General features: G+C 39.9%; 1 long non-coding RNA gene across 4 annotated transcripts; it reads right to left on the minus strand.

The window, feature by feature from the left end:
- Positions 1–1,147: 1,147 nt before the first annotated feature.
- LOC115776785 (uncharacterized) lies at positions 1,148–7,110 on the minus strand. 4 transcript variants are annotated; one of them, XR_004019504.1, is made up of 5 exons: positions 6,950–7,110; positions 3,366–3,462; positions 2,658–2,851; positions 1,588–1,657; positions 1,148–1,430 (listed from the first exon to the last, which is right to left on the minus strand). It is a non-coding gene; the product is annotated as an uncharacterized LOC115776785 (long non-coding RNA). The 4 variants fall into 4 exon arrangements; XR_004019505.1 differs by lacking the exons at positions 3,366–3,462; positions 6,950–7,110 and adding an exon at positions 2,324–2,392 and having other exon boundaries at positions 1,593–1,657; positions 2,658–3,289; XR_004019503.1 differs by lacking the exons at positions 3,366–3,462; positions 6,950–7,110 and adding an exon at positions 2,324–2,392 and having other exon boundaries at positions 2,658–3,289.
- Positions 7,111–15,115: the final 8,005 nt, after the last annotated feature.

A 15,115-nucleotide genomic window follows, 5' to 3' on the forward strand; every position in this document is an offset into this window, starting at 1 on the left:
ATTGTTTTGATTTTGTAGGAACTTTTTTTAGGGTCCCAGATGGAGGTGTAAGCAATAAACCATCTACAAAATAAACCACCTGCAGTTTCCTGTGTTTTAATTTAAAAGATGTCTGTTCACAACTCCACTAGTGATGGATCTTTAGTCTTAAATCTGCTTTTGTTTTCTGTTGTTGTTATTATTATTTTTATTGTAAGTCCCCCTTTGTTTCATGAGACAAGACATGAGAAAATGTAATTGAAGCAAACTTAATATACAGACACACACGTACGGAGCACACAATTCAGCCAAGTGGAGCAGACATCAGTGGTCCATAATGTGAGTGTGAGCGTTACATAAGAGCATTGCATCTAAAAATAGAACTGCAGCAACTGTAAACAGGAATCCGTTAATCTAACTTTCATTCAGATTCCTTTGAATGCTTTGAGCTTTCAGAGGATTCTGAATGAAAGTTGGATTAACGGAGCATCCTGGACGTACAGTGGACAAGCAGCTGATAGTGACCATGAGTCTGATGGTGCTGTTGGTCTGATAGTGTGAATGAGCTGAGTTAAAAAAAAAAAAGTGGGAGTCAAAACTGCAGCATTGATAAATAATCAAGAAATATATCTGACTCCTGGGAAAGCAGATTTAATTTTTTTTAATGTATCTGATGGGTAAAATATTTGTATCAAACGCATTCAGACTTCTTTGAATATGCTGAACTGTAGTGATTTAATGGTGCATGTTGAGAGACAGCTCCTTATTGTGATGTCATTGCTTTTGTTATTTTTGATTTTTTTTTTTAAAGTGGGACAAGCTGATGAAATTTGTATCTGTGCACTTTGAGAGTCCGTGCAGTTATTGCAGAAAACACACAGGCATGCACGCACGCACACAAACAAAACATTACATCCTTTCAGCAACTGTTACAAATCTTTATTTTAATTTATTGTGAATTTTATGGGACATACATACAGATTTTATTGTGTATCTTCTTTACATCTGTCAGATTCAGCTTGCACATGTATATATATATATGCCCTCACACACTCTTTTACACACACACACACACACACACACACACATACTCACAATACATCATGTTCACAGGCTTTTATTATTGTGTAGTTCCATGTGCGTCTTTACAGCAAAACATCACAATGGTGCATAAATTCCTAATTCTCTATAACACGTCACTACCAAAGCTTCTGTGATATCTCCTAATATCAAACATGCAAACTCAATAAGGACACACGATACAGGATTTCACAGTGCTTTTATTAAAAATCCATGTTGCTGCATAAATAGTGAAAATTGTCACTTTATTTAGAAGAAAAAAATACACACAGTTAATGGCATATCATACACTGGAATGCAGTTTATAATCAGAGCACATGAGAAAATGAAATTATTATTTAAGTTTTGCATATCACTCACTTTTTAAACATCTGAAAAAGAAAAAGAAAGAAAGGAAGACAGATTGAGCTGAAATGTAAAATTAATTTAAAAAGAAGTGAATCAAATGGCAAAGCAAGAATCATGAAGAAGAAAACAGGACTGTAAACAAATGAAAACACACACACACACACACACATACACACGCACCTTACACTAATAACTGGATACAGTTTAACTCCATGCCGTTTGTGTCTTGTCTGTCTTACCTGTTGTCAGACTGAGAAAAGAGAAAAAAAAAGAACAGAAATCTGTTACTGAGGAGCAAATTTACAGCTGAGATAAATGTTACATATTTAAGTGAGCTCATATTTGAATTCATTTGTTTACCAGTGAGTGTGTATCTGATTTATTGTACCTCAACAGGAAACCCTCATTTAATATTTTTTTTAATTTAACCAGTGTTCAGTGTTTCACTACAAACTGTACAACTAAGGTTTCTGCGTCATTCTTGTTGAGCTTATCTGAAACCTGTCTGCCTGATACACAAAAGCAGGAGCCAAACACACATGTCTGGCATTTGCATAACAGTGTATATGTAATATCTCAACTAGGTAATCATTTAAATCTCAGGGTGCTATAGGACACTTTGCACATTTTCCTCACACCACAGTGCAGTTTGCAAATAATTGTATTGTCTCAAATTCAGGCGTACACACACGTCATCTTACGTCTGCAAAGCTAACACTACAGCACAGATGCACATTAACTGATGATGAAAATTTCATTGTCTGCTCACATAAATGAACAAGGATTTTATGTCAAAGCAGAAAAAGTCATACAAAACAAAACCAAAAAATATAAAACATGGCATCTCTCAATACATTTAAAAACATCATTTTCATGCATTCTCTCTTGTGGAGTTTGATGTAAAAGTGTTTAAGACCTTTAAAATTACAAATCACTTTCCCGTTTGCAGTCCAATACAGTCAACAATGATGCATGCAACGCAGCCCTGCAGAAAAAGAAAGAAACACACACACACACAGCATCATGACCTCCTTAATCTACATTTCTGTACATTTTCCAATAAAAACAACTATGAATTTTGTTTGTTAAAGACTTTTTAAAAAAAAAAATCTGGTTGACCTTCACTGCAGACACCCCCTTTTTTTCAGTATTTCTGGTCTGTCACCGTGCTATTCCCAAACCTCCATAAATATACAATGGCAACATACTGCCTTCTGACTAATGTGTGTAATTTTTGTAGCTGTGATTACTTTTTCTGTAAGCAGGTAAGCTGATTTAAGAGATGCCCTGAAGGGGAAGGGTGATAGGGCTGGGCATATTCTTCCAGACCGGGAGCTTTTGACTTCATGAGATGCGGGACTGCTGGACTGGAGCTGAGGGAGAAGGGTTTGCTACCTGCTCTTCAGCCTGTGTGTGACCTCAGGATCCACGCTTTGTTTCAGCCCTGATCGAAGCAGGTTTGAAATTATGTCAGTGACAGTTAAGCAAAGGTCATGCAACCAAAGAACCACCACAATCATCACAAAACTGTGCAATAATCAGAAGGCTCAGGTGTGCGGAGCACTGTGATTTGGCAAGTTATGAATATTTGATAGTCAACATGTTAAACATGCCCCTTGTGAATAGGGTGGGGGAGCTGGGTGTGATTTGGCTTCACCCAAACAAGTTTTTCTTTATTGAAGAAATACAGCTATGCAACCCGGCAATAGCCCAGTATTTAAAAAAAGGAGAGTAAAGGAAAGTTTGCTTAGACAAAATTCATTCCCTTCATGGAATGATCCACAATAATAGACAGAGAACAAAAGAGGAATGTGAGGAGGGAATAAAAAGAGGAAGATGTAACGTAAATGGAGCGTGCATGTGTGTCTGTGCGTGCATGTGTCGAAAGTGAGGGTTACATACTCACATCTCAAGCATCTTGCAAGCAGATTTTGCAAAATAAAATTGAAAAACTATACCATTTTACAGATTCCCTCACTTGATTCCACCTGCTGACCTCACTGTGGTTTGGTCACTGCTGCTGTGTCTCATTGTAACGTCTGTGACGTGAAGAACCTACGAGTTCAAACCAGAACGCACACAAAAAAAAAGCAAAATAATGATAATAATAATAACATTAGTGGGCAGAAGCAACATTAATGCCATAATAAAGACATTTTTCTTTCTTAGTTTGTGCCAAAGCAAAACAGACTTGAAACTGGTGTACGGGTGCATGTGAGGAGTAAAAAAGAAAAAAGTGCAGATACAAAGGAGTTGAAGCACACAAAGCAATGCTGGTATGAATATGCACGCACTGTGAGCTGTAATTATAAAAAGCCAAATGCATCAGGAGTGGAAAAAGAAATCCTCAGTGCATCATGGGAAGTGCACCATGATGCAGTTTATAGGAGCCAATTTAGTTCACTGAAGCACATGCAAGAAATAGAGAAAAGATGTATTTAACAAGCACAAAAACTAAATAAAATGAGAAACTACGCACACATCAGACATCTCTGATTTTCATGTTTGTCATCTTATGCGTACACCTCACAACCCCAGAAATTTTATTTAAGGTGCCAGATTTACGTGACTTTTCCAGCTGAAGGAATATTGAAAAATGTCTTTCACATATTAATTACTAACAGGATTCCCCACAACTCGTTTAATTCCTTCTTCCTGACATGTGTCTGTCCAATATTCGGCTGATGTGCCAGATGTTTAGCTGTGCTTTTTATGTCTTCATAGAATGCACTGAGCAATATCTCACAGCACAGGCTGGGAAAAAGAAAGTCAACTTCTAAATTTGAATTCAGTGACTAGTATGAGGTTGGAGGAGGTTTTGCTGTTTTGTGTGCAGTGACTTTTTTTTCTTTTTCCTCCAAACGTACCACTGTGCATTGTTGTCATGGAAAATCCAGGTGGTCTTTAACAAACTTAAGGTGCAAGGTGCAGGTGTTTACGATGCTGTGTTCATTTAAATCCTCTTTTTCTTTAAGACCACAGGCTGAGGCCTTACAGAGAGTAGCACTAATCCTGAATTTCCTTGGATTTGTTTTATTTTGGCCTAAGAAGTACTCAGATCTTTCGAACTGCTTTTGTAACCTTTATGTATGGGTCACTGTAATTCTATTTCTAATGACTTGTGAACATTGCTTGAGGAATATTTCACACCAGCCCATTTTTTCTTGAGAAGATATATTTTATAAGTAAACAGAATTTGTATGTATTTTTCATAGGGAGGAACATCTCTATAACCCACACTCCAAATCTCATCTTATTATCTTAATCACGAGATCCTAAGTAACTTTTGGCAAAGACAACAAAAACTCAGTGTGTTTGATAAAGACACAAAATTTGCTTTTGTGCTATCAGATTAGACAGCTTTTGTTTGTCTCATTTCAATGAGGATCACACATGGTTTTAGGAGACATCAAGACTCTTGCAAATATAAGAATATGATAAGAAGGAAATGCATTATGATGGTGATGTAATGTTCATGCAGAATACCTGAATAATCAGTAGAAAACAATTAGTAGATGATAACGTGTTTATTTATATCACAATAGAAACAAAAATTGTGCATAATTATGCAGTGTGTGAGTTTGGATGGTGGGTTCTGAGGTGCAGCACTCGTTATTGTTGTATTCTCCTTCTCTCTGTTCACTCAATGCTGCATCAAATCAGGAGATACAAGAGATTCATATGTTGTTTCTTTTAACCTAAATGAAATGTGTAACAACACCCTGTTACAACTGTGCACGCTGTGTGTGTGTGTGTGTGTGTGTGTGTGTGTGTGTGTGTGTGTGTGTGTGTGTGTGTGTGTGTGTGTGTTGAAAGTATGGGTCACACTCGTACACTCTGTGATCCCAAATCTCGTTCTTCTAACACACCACAGAGCCTGACAGCAGCAGCAGCAACAGCAGGAGTGTGACTTCTCAGTCTCAACAACATGAACGATGTTTGGATCCTCCACAAATGCTTTTTGGGGTAAGGGCTTCCCAGATTCATGTATGCACAGCAAGCCCAGACCGCAAAAAGATTCGTGACGGACAATTGCAACAGCTTCAGGAAAAAAAGGGGGGGAAAAAAGAAAGAAAAGAAAATCTCCAGTCCACGAATCCTCGGGATCTTCATCCTCAAAGTGTTTTTAGATTTCAGAAAGAGAGAAAAAGGAAATCTTGCTCATTAGGGCGATTCTGCACATGTTTACACGTTTAGATGACTTCCAGCCGAAGATGTACCTACCAAAATTGAACTGAAATTCACTGGATTGGTACAGCTTTGCGACAACACGCATCCTTGTTATTAAAAAGAGCGGCGATGAAGAGAGGCGGCATCTCATTGCCGTTATAGACTTTAACGCGCAGCAGAGGATGGCAGCGAGCTCATTGGACAGGACAAGTCGTCATCGACCAATAGCGACGCAAAGGAAAGGAGCACCTAAGCAGGAGGCCAAAGCACCTGACAGTTTCATGATCACCCCCCACCCCCACCCCTCCCCGGCTCCCCCCCCCCCCCCCCCCCCCCCACCAAGGTTCACTACGGACATTAGTGTGACACTACATACGAAAAATCCAACGCATCAGTTGAAAAACCGCGAGAAAACGTCGTGAACTGATGGCACTGGTGGACTCCTTTCAGTGATGCTGCGCCCCCCCCCTCTCCCTCCGAGTTCCATTAATAATAAAGTTTTCTTTATTTGCAAAGGGTTAATTTGGCTCCAGACTTCCAGCTGCCGAAGCAGGGGCCCCACCCTCGCTCCGTTTTCATTGGGCCGTCCAGCCGCTCATTCGTGGACGCCTCTCCCAGCCGGTCACGATTCCCCCCATCTGTCTCGAGCGCACCGGAGCCAGACGCCACTGACGCAGCACGCGCCTTACTCACTTTTAGCAGTCACGACTCGAGACTCATCATGCACAGAAGGGGGAAAATCTGCAAAGAAGGATCAAATTGTAAAGGTTGCGCTATATTTGAGTATGTGAGGCGGATAGCTGCTTGAGCTGCTCACCCTGCAGCGTAAGTAAGGGGGTGGAGGGGATGCGAGACCATAATATAGCTTTGCACTGCAATCAAACACAAGCACGGAGAAGAAATCACCCCCAAAGCCCACTGTGAAATGTAGTGCATAGGCTACAACTTAGTGTAAAAGAGCGAAGCCAGTCTTAAAACACTTCAGCACCACAGCAAGGGGACAGCTCCCCACACACTAAAATCATCACGGTCGACTGTAAAAGGTTTGAGATTAATGTCACGAAGTACCAGTAATAAGAGCAATAACGACAATATTAACAAGAGTAGACCAACAAAAGACGCATCCACCCTTTTTAAGCGTAACTGAGGGTGATCCCCGCGTAGCCGCAAACGCGGACTGCTTTGACATCCCTTCAAGCATGCGGCAAAAATAGCAGAAATCCACACAAAACACTCATGACACGGCGTTTTTCAAACATTTGCAGCTGCCCTATCTTTCACAGCGCTGCGAATAAAAGCATCGGTTTTCATAGCAAAGCATTAAAGACAGAAAAGACTCAGATGCAGGTAAAGAAAGGTATCCACAACTCACCATTGTAGCAGCGGAGCCTCCTTTATAAACACGAAAAAGTGGCTCAAAAAGAGAAGCAAAAAAAACGCCGCTTTTTCTTTTCTTTTTTCTTTCTTTTTTCTTTTTTAACCATAAAATGTGCTCTGTGCTTTCCGCTTCTTCACTGTACTCTTGAATGGTGTGCCTTTTATAGGAGTGATGCCCCCTATCTATTTCTGGATCACGATCCAACCCCGTTTCTATTTTTAGCTCGCGCGTGATGAAAAAAGAAAAGCTCGCAGAGGTTCCTTGGAGGAATTTCGAGCGCGTGCGGGCTGTTTGAGAACTGGCGCGCGCGCGAGCTCCCGCTTCTCGCTCCTTATTGCATTGCACGCGCGCGTGCACGCCATGTCTTCCCTAATATACACTGTGGAAAAAAAGAAAGAAAAGAAAAATAATTGGGGGGGGCACCGCCGGATTTCAACTGAATGATGAAAGAAAACAGAATTTTGGTTGCCTTTTTTTGTTTGTTTGTTTAATTCATGGTTTTGCTGTTGGAAGCACGGTGCCCCCCCGCCACCGCACCCCACCCCACCCAATCTACCACCACCCCAACACACGCGCACAGACGCCCCCGGCCTATGAAATGTGACTATAAAATAACGCGGTTAAAAAATGCTCCAACAAGCCAGGCTACAGCTATAGCACATGATCTTATTTTTATGCAGCCCGCTTTATATTTAACGCCAAAACAAATGGAATAATAAAGCAGACTTCCTTCTCCTGTGGGCTGCGTCAGTCACTCGGCATTGACGTCAGGTGGAGAATCTCCCACTTTGAAGGTGGAAGCAGGAGCCTCCATTGCCTACGATGAGTCTAAAGACCAACGAAGGTCCGGCGAAACATCTGAGAGTGTGAAATACCGACGGATGCTGGAGAGGCCACAGCTTTCTAGCTGTCAGATCTCTCTGTCGTGTCATTGGGAGCACAAGCCTGCTGCACGAGAATAAAACTGTGAGTAGCCCAAAACATGAGCTGGTCAACTTGAGACAACACCAACCGTCAGATGAACCGGCTCATACAGTATTTCAAACCTAAAGGCCTGTAAAGGTGGTTAGAACGACTCTAGGTTGGTTTTACCCTTTCAGCAGAACCACAAGTGGCCCTCAGTGTGATGATGCGGAGCTGGCCTAGACACACACACACACACACACACACACACACACACACACACACACACACACACAAGGTGCAAGGCTGCTGCTGCCGCGGTCTGAGTCCTGCAGATTCCCACTGCACAGGGCAGAATGCTGAAACGCGTAGTAACGGAGCGGCGCTTGGCCGACCGATGATGCTATTTTTAACTCCCATACTCAACATGCCTGGCGCTGCGGGTTTCTCTGCTCAAGGTAGCTTACTACTGTACGGGAGGCAAAATATAAACACGGGTCAGCTTGCAGGAGGAAAAGCGGACGAGATCTGGTTTCTTTGGACAAATATCGTTTTTTTTTTTTTTTAAAGGCACTCATCAAATTATTAGATGGGGCCTTTTCTCGTTATCAATTTATCTCTTTAAGAATGAAGCAGCGTCTCATTCATTAAAGCTGCAACCTGTAGGATTTTTATGGCATTTCACTTACAAATGATTTAGCTTTCCTTCCATTTTCTGCCTATGCATGTTGTGATTAAAACAATTGTTATTATTATTATTGTTAGCAATTTTACTTTTTATATGCAAATGTGATGGCTAAGAACTAAAAGCTATTCAATACATAATTGAGACTAACCCAAGGCATCTGTGTGAAATTGAGTGATACTCTTGGGGGTGGAAGGCAAAAAAAAAAAGATCAGACTCAAAAAACTTTAAGGTTTCTAATATCATAACAAGTCATTCTGTCCTGTTTTTAATCTGTAATCACACAACTCATTCAAAGAAGACCATCAAAGACAGATCAGCTCCAACTTCTCACAAGTACACTATTTATTAAGCTGTGATCCTGTGTATGTAGTTGTAAATTAAATCTTCATACCACAAAATATTCTAAGGTAGCTGTTGATGATCTGGTACACAGAGATGATAAGTTATCGCCCATCATCTGGTATCCATGCACTGCTTTTTGTTTATTTTGTCCAGTGTTTCTGGATTATGGCACTAAATGAGGAGTTTAACACTATCATGTTTTGCTGCACTGATTTGCTTTAAGAAATTTCAACACAATGAAAAGTGTGTCCTTGATTCCAGAGCATTGATGCCAGGCTAGTTCTTCTATTTGAATACCTAAAGCTTCTGATGTAGGCTAATGCTTGCCATACACTCGAAGACTATAATCCTCTCAAATGTTGAGACAACAGGTCATAAGTCAGAGTGCTTAGTCACAGACTATAAGATTGTTCAAAGACTGGGGATCTTGCAGAGTCACTTCAACTACATTCCTTTGGGAATCATTTTCCATCAAGCTCCTGGTGGAAATTTTCAAGAAGAAAAACTATTGAGCAGTGGAGCAGAAACAGAAGGTGTTTTGGGCATACAATGTTCACACGATTAAACTTCATTAGTTGCATGAGCCAAGATGGATAAAAATATAAAAATATTGTTTGATTGTTTTTAGAGGGTGGCATGCTCTTGCCTTAAAGCAAGAAGGTTCCTGTAATGTGTGGAGCTTGCATGTTCTACCTGTCTCTGAGTGGATTTCCACCCACCGTCCAAGAGGTGCTTGTTAGGTTCACTGTTGATTCTAAGGTGAGATGGTGTGTTTGCCACTTCCCTGTTAGCCCTGTGGACTGTCCTCTTGCAGTATCACAGCTTGGACATGCCCTTTGCTTAAGAAAATAGACGGATGGGTTTTATTGGAATATCAAGACGAGAAAAAGACTCTCAACTAGGAAAAAATCTAATTCAGTCTCATAGCATATTTCTTTTTCCAGATAGCTGCCCAATCTAGAAACAGTTTCATGCATTTATGCAAAAAAAAAAACAAAAACAAAAAAAAAGATGGTGGCAAAAGAAAAAAATAAATAAATGTGGACACAAAGAATCACTGAAGTCAGTGGGTTTGCAGCTTTTAATTTCTGTCTGCCATGATGTTCTGTCAACAAAAATTACCCCCATTTTCAGTAATGTTCAGTTCTCAAACCACCAGAAACACAGAGCTAACTCTGCATTGGCACTGTGGTCATGGGTACAAGGTATTTATGCAAAGTAACATTAATGCAAAGACAAAGGTTTCAGCATTTTTAATCCAGAACCTAAACTATTATCTGAAAACAGTTCCAGAAAACTGTCCTGAGGGAGAACTGAGAAGCACCAGGAGAATCCCAATTCCCAGAACCCACGTCATAAATGCATTTGCATCAGGGACAAATCAGAAGACAGAAATCAAACCTGACTTAAATTATACAACCTTCTGATTGAGGTGAAAACTCTGATAAACTCCAAAAACATGCTAGTCTCAACCTGGCAATAACACCATCTCACTGCAAATATTTCTGCTTTAATCGTGATTTGAATAAAACTCTTGGCTCTATGTGGGATAGGCCACAACCTGCTCAAATCTGCAAAAAAGGGCAATATCAACAATGCTAGGTCTGTAGGGCAGTTTTGGTGTAAATTCATAAACCGAACCTGATCTAAAAGCGTGCAGCCACCTTTTCAATGGTTTTCCTTCTCCCTTTGTTTTTGTTTGGCCAACTGGATGAGCAGATCTGTAGGAGTACAGCAGCATGCAGAGGAAAGACTGTGCTGAGGTTTCTCAGGAGCTGTCCATGGTATCAAAGCATGCAGGGTGGGAAATTCAGACTATAGCCTCTAGCTGGGCTGCAGAAAATGTCTATTTTAATACACAGAAATGAGGGTTATTTGACTAAAAGAAAATGTATTGGAAACCAATTTGATAATTGATTAAACATTTTTTTGGGAAAAAAACCCCCAAAACTCTTACCGTTCATTACCATTCACACAGACAGGAAAACTACAATGACATTTTTTTCTCATTTTTAAAAGTTATTTTTAGACTAAAAAATTAATCAGTGAGAAAAATTATAATTAAAGCAACTGATAAAAATGTAATCAATTCTTAATACGTGTAGTTAGTTGCAGCACTACAATAGCCAAAGTAACCAAAACACTCATGTTGTGGGGTTATTTTTCAGGAGTTGGGCTTGGCCCCTTAGTTCCAGTGAATGGAACTCTTAATGCTTCAACATACCAAGACATTTTGGATAACTTGATGCTCCCAACGTTGTGGGAACAGTTTGGGGATGGCTCCTTCCAACATGACTGCACACCAGTGCACAAAGCAGGGACCATAAAGACATGGATGAGCCAGTTTGTGGAAGAACTTGACTGGCCTGCACAGAGTCCTGACCTCAACCTGACAGAACACCTTTGGGATGAATTAGAGTGGAGACTGCGAGCCAGGCCTTTTCATCCAACATCAGCATCTGACATCACAAATGACACGCAGTAGGTGCATTGAACTGCATCAGGAATGAAAAGAGGTGAGTGGAGAAGAAATGCTCTGTGCACAATGGAAAGTGTCCTATGATGCAATGCACACATGGTCACTGGATCCAGCCCTAACCATAGGCATTTTCAAAACAGAAACTTTGAAGCCTAATCATAAAAGCAGAGACGTTTTCTGCATCCTGAAACCAAACTGGGAGCTAATCCCACAAACAAGACATCTGATAGTTGAATGTTCTGCCTCCCATTCTACTTTTAGGAACTCTAGGAACCACAAGTAATCAATCAGAATTTTTAGATGAAGGCTTTTCAGGGAATTGTCTGATAATAGGGAATTGTAATAGTCTAGCCTACAATGCATGGACTAGTTTTTCAGCATCACTCTGAAGTTTCTAATTTTAGCAATAATGTGCACATAAAGAAAGCTGTCCCATACATATTTATTCAACATGTGGCTTGAAGGACACATCCTGATCAAAATTGACTCAGGTATCCTCACAGTAGTACTAAATGCCATCCACAGTAAGTATTTGGTTAGATATTATATTTCAGAGATTTTTACAATGGCCTTAGTTTTACCTGAATTTAGAAGCAAAAACTTTCACATCATCCAGGACTTTATGTTTATGAGACATCCCTGTAGCTTAACTCATTGATTTGTGTCATCTGGGTTCATAGACAAATATAGCTGGGTATCATCTACATAGCACTGGAAATGTATGCATCCATCTATTCAATTTATTAATTGTTTATGCATTCATGGGTCATTCAGGTATCACCGGGTGAAAGGCATGGAACACCCTGGACAGGTGGCCAGTCCAATCACAGGGCTAATGGAAATGTATGCAGTGTTGTCAAAACTCTTTGTTTAAGCCATTCCACTGCATTTGATCACAAAGCTGATTTACAAGTTTGTTTTTTTTTAAATGGTTAGAAATGGGCCTGTTTTTACTATGGTGTGTTTACTCTATGTGCTTCCTGTATCAAAGCAAGCATACTGTCCACTTAACATGTTGAAAAAAATACTTGCTAGTGTATGTAACACGTCTGTTTATCCAAGTATTTTTATATTCCAATTGTATGGTTATATACCGTTTTTCTTTAAAAAATGCAATTAAACTGCTGAATCTATACATGAAATAAAAATGATTGTATGTTTCAAACCCTGTTTGAAATCAGTGCACACAACGGACAACAGTCCCGCAGATGTCCAGATAAAACGGCATTCTTCCCTTGCGTGTTGGAATCTTGATCCCCTCGTCATCGCTGTGCCTTTAAAAACAGTCATCTCCTTTCATGTCCATGTAGGAAACTCACTATTATTATGTAATATCTTACAGCAACATCCATTCACTGTTACTATATTCAGCAGTGGTGAGCTAAATATAACCACATACCATCAGCTGCGATAAAAAATTTCAGCGTGGCATCAAAAAGTTTTGCATCAGAACAAATTAGAAGCTTAGAACATTGCTCACTTGTTCCAGTGTTTCTCAACCCCAAGTGACTCTTTTTTGCATCTGTATAGAAGAGAATTTGGGTGGCATATAGACAGATAGTTGCAAGAAATATCCTGAATATTAACTTTCAGAGATACAGCAGTAAAAATGTCATCTTTAAGAAGACAGTGTTGCACAAAACAGTTTATTTTTCTCCATTATTAGAAGATCAGCCTTTCTGGACATGCAGCTGGCAGAAGATTCCCCGGTTGGTGCCACACGCTCAGTAGATGGTGTAAACACCACAGCTGGATGTTATTATAGTGTCTGTGTAATGCAGCTCAACTACATCAGTAAAAGTCATGGACACGAGTTCAGTGTGGACACTGTGAAAAAGTCAAATCAATATCTAACATGGATAATTGAGCTAATACTAATTTATAATGCATAAGCGCATATGCACGAAACAAAGTGCATTGTTTAAACATCACAGTGTACACGAGTTCATGTTTACCAAAATGCAATAACAAAATTAGCTGTCTCAGCTGCAGCAAACTTGACAAAGGACTCCCAGTGAGTATACTATCACTCTGAAAACACTCAATGGGAACAGAGCATCACACACACCCATTCAATGCAGTGTCTCTGTGGTGTGCCAACTCACATGCCTATTACATAACAGGGCTCCTACTCCCAGGCCTAACGCCCCTGACAAATACACTCACGCTTTGCTGCACATGAACTATTTATATACTGCACCCAAGACAGGGATGGTCAAAAATACCACTCCAGTCAATTATTCATTGAGAAACATTCCAAAACACAGAGGAGAATGAGTTCATCTGCACCGGAATAGACCGAGGGGTGCTAACAATAAACAACATGCATTAGCAATGCAGCAGCTCATTTGTCCTCAGTGGTACCGAATCCGAAGGGCAGCAAATGTACAGCTGCAAATTTACCCTCTTGTGTGTTGTGCTTGTATTTATAGGCGTCTGTGCATACACTTCAGCTCCTCTGCAACCATCTTGTTCTTTTACAGGATTCTAAAAATAGCAGGCCGCACTGTGTGTGTGTGCCATTTTTAGATCCTGGAATTTAAATGGAAAAAAAGAACAAGGTAGCAGAAAAAGAAACTGTTGTTTATGTGAATGAACACACTGTTCCATGTTTGTTCTAAGGTGCTCCGTGCTGCCCTGGCAACATTATGTACAAATAAAGTGTTAAACACTGCCGGGTTTCAATTCATGTGACCTCTATGCATTGCATCACATGTGCAGATCAAATAATTTTCTACCCTTTCTAATAGTACACATTTGTTTCATCTGCAACTGGAGAACAGGAAGCTGCTTCAAGTTTCATGTCTGTGCCAAGAGCACTCTAGCGCCACCGTGGGTCAAACTGCAGCTATGTTTTTGTGTAAAACCTTTGAATCACTTTTGGATTAAGCCAGATTCAAAGCGCCTTATGATGCTCGCTGATGTTTGATTTGCTGAGTAAGTTTAAACATTTTTACAGGCCACCTTTTTTCTCCATCGTGACTAGAACTGGGACAGATGACTGTCAGACAGTCTCACAAAAAGTGTCAGATGGATTTTAGATTTTCAAAAGCACCCACCTATTGCAGCCAATATAAATAAGGAGCCAATCCAGCAAGCAGGAAGTGAGATCATAGCTACAATGCTTAACAAAGACCATTGCCCAGTGTAAGCTTAATGCCACAGGTGCACTAAAATGATATTTTAATGCAAAAATATAATTACTGTTATCCATGAATTTTCAAATTTAGTTGTTTTTTTTTTTTTTAAAAAGCTGAAAAAAACAAAAACAAACAATAAAGCACATTAATTTTTGATTAACAGGTCAAATTATATACATTCCAATTACACGCATTCCCGAACAGAAAAATTAGTTTTAATGGTTGAATATTGTGCTTGATTGATTTCTGACTTCTCAGAGAAGTTCAGTGAGTCGGCTCAAACTTGGGGTATAAGAACATGAATTCAGTTATTTATATAATTTTTAGTTTTAAACAAGGTTGACAGATTTCTTTGACAGGTGGTCTAATAAATTTGTTAAGCCCTGTAGATCAGTTGATTGTATTGGCACCAAATGTGGTGTATGGACTCAAATAGGTTAGGCTGAAAATCTGTTGCTTGACCACAGGGATGCTGCAAGCAGGAGCTGGGTTTTCCTGTCCATGCATACATACATAAAGCCATGCCTCTAATGTGACAGCTGTGCTCTGCTGACCTCCTTGGCCTCCTCACCACTGCCCACAGATTTATTAATTTAATTTCTGTTAAA

Source organism: Archocentrus centrarchus, chromosome 3, assembly GCF_007364275.1.
Source record: "Archocentrus centrarchus isolate MPI-CPG fArcCen1 chromosome 3, fArcCen1, whole genome shotgun sequence".
Classification (NCBI taxonomy): Eukaryota; Metazoa; Chordata; class Actinopteri; order Cichliformes; family Cichlidae; genus Archocentrus; species Archocentrus centrarchus.